General features: G+C 41.3%; 1 protein-coding gene across 2 annotated transcripts in view; it reads left to right on the top strand.

Annotated features, from left to right (window-relative positions):
• The window catches only part of LOC143017811 (crustacyanin-C1 subunit-like), a 49,688-nt gene extending 49,088 nt beyond the window's left edge, over positions 1-600 (top strand). For both annotated transcript variants that reach the window (XM_076172706.1, XM_076172707.1), the window contains exon 7: positions 1-600. This exon is cut by the window's left edge and continues 1,507 nt beyond it. The gene's annotated coding sequence lies outside the window, so the exon portion shown is untranslated.
• The last annotated feature ends 1,531 nt before the right edge of the window (positions 601-2,131 follow it).

Below are 2,131 nucleotides of genomic sequence, written 5' to 3'. Positions count from 1 at the left end.
GACCTCGCACTAACAGTTACCTCCATAGGTACCATCGCATGATACAGTATATTGTAGACCCAATTCATTATAAGATGGGTTCCGGCCTTAGTATCTGTGATGAATACAGGCCGGTATGTATGCTCCAATATACAAATATAATTCTACACGCTTGTATAATATTAACCCACGGCATTGGTGCTATAGTCATGTGTAGTTTTAGCTGCCTGTGATCCTAAGTGTCGCTCCCGTAGTAGCTCATATTCAGTTAGAAGAGGAAACAAAAGATGTCTAATCAAAATGTTTTCGTTAATGCAATGAAATTACTAGGAAAAAAAAACCCTGGCTTTTCCAAGGGATTCGAGAATTCCAAACCAACCAATTAAGTGCAAAAGATAATTTTCTTCGCGTTGAATATGAACGAGTAACATACTTTGGTGAATGCACTTAAGACACCCTTACACAACAGTGGCAAGTGGTGTTAAGAAAAAGCAGATATAGTCGTATAGGTTCCCTGGTTCTCCATCGTAGTTGTTTGAATAAACACATTCATACACACGAGCGGCAGTAGCATTGTATGTGGGTTTAGACTGCAAGCACAAATAAAACAATAGAATTATTTTGCTGAGAGTATAATTCACCTTTCAAGACACCCTTCATTTTCTGTCAAGAACACATTTTATTTTTGCGAAATAATAATAAATAATATAAAAAATTAAAAGAGGAAATGAAATTTCTTCACTTTCGTTTTGTGTAGTCCACGCCCCTAGTGGTCAACAGGGAAAGCTCTAATTTTCACTGCTTTGGCTTTACTGATACCATGCTATCAATTTAGCTTCTGAAGTAATCTACAGGGCCTCAAACATCAACTAATTATTCATACATGGATAAGGAATCCTATGAAAATACCCAAAACTAAAAAAACAAGGCCGACTCTTGGACCCATCACACATGGGCCTTGGAACGTAAACGACAAAAGAATATATACATAAATGAAACATAAAAAATAAATGAATAAACAAATAAATAAGATAAGAACAACCTTACGAGTAAGATCCACTCTAATATATCGTGTCCATGTCACATACACTCAAAAGTATCCTGAAGTGAGTATCGTTAATACCTGATATCCCCCCGAACTGGTGGGACAAGTGGAAGATTGGTCAGATACATGGCGTTCAGATGCTGTGACCTGATGAGGGTTTACCCGTCAGGGTCTGTGTCCACGTAGAACACTCTCTACGATTAACAATGATTCTTTCTTTCGCCAGAGAAAGAAAAGTGTCAATTTTATCTCGCCCAGGTTGATCAGGACGCTCTGATATTTATTTTCGTGTTGTCATGAGAAGTGGAAACACAATGGGCAAAAGCCGACAAGACTGTGAGAATCAACACCGTGTGAGATCAAAACATTTATTGGTACGACGTTTCGCTTGTTACAGCTTTTTCAAGTACAGACATATAGCAAACACTCTGACATATACATACATACATATACATATACCAAAGGCTTTCCCCCCCTTACAAGTGAGGTAACCCCAAAACAAAGGGATAAAAACCACTCCCATCCATTCCATTCCCACATACTCCACTCCCATCCATCCCCTTCCCTCCCTCTTATCTTGGCTCCTCCTGGATGACGGGCCATCTGTACATCTCGCTCACTGCCCTGGGTCAGAAGCAGTGTCGCAAGACACAGCAAATCCACAACAAAGCTGCTTCATTAAACTGGCGACCCCCTCTCCGTCCCCTCACGCAGAAATGGAGAAGACGGAGAGAAATCCCTTCGGGCTGTGTCAATTTATTTTCCACACATACTCCCTCACCCCCATCCCCCACCCACTCCCCCTCATACATCACAGCATCACCCATACACTCCATTCACCCTTTTCTTCTGTCCTCTCCTGTCCTTCCTCAATAGACATTCCTCTCTTTCCCAATGTCCCTTTTATCCCATCCATTCATCTCATCCTTGATCGCCCTCTCATGTTCACTCCTTCCACACCTCTTTTACTAATATTTCTTCATTCCTTCTTTCCATGTGTCCAAACCATCCCAATACTCTTTCATCGACCCTATCTCCCAACTCCCTTCCCACCTCCATTCTCCTCCTCACCTCCTCGTTTCTCGTTCTATCCAGCTTAGTAACCCC

Source organism: Oratosquilla oratoria, chromosome 33 (assembly GCF_046742065.1).
Source record: "Oratosquilla oratoria isolate Oo_2021 chromosome 33, ASM4674206v1, whole genome shotgun sequence".
NCBI lineage: Eukaryota > Metazoa > Arthropoda > Malacostraca > Stomatopoda > Squillidae > Oratosquilla > Oratosquilla oratoria.
This window is presented reverse-complemented; position numbering and strand designations above follow the sequence as displayed.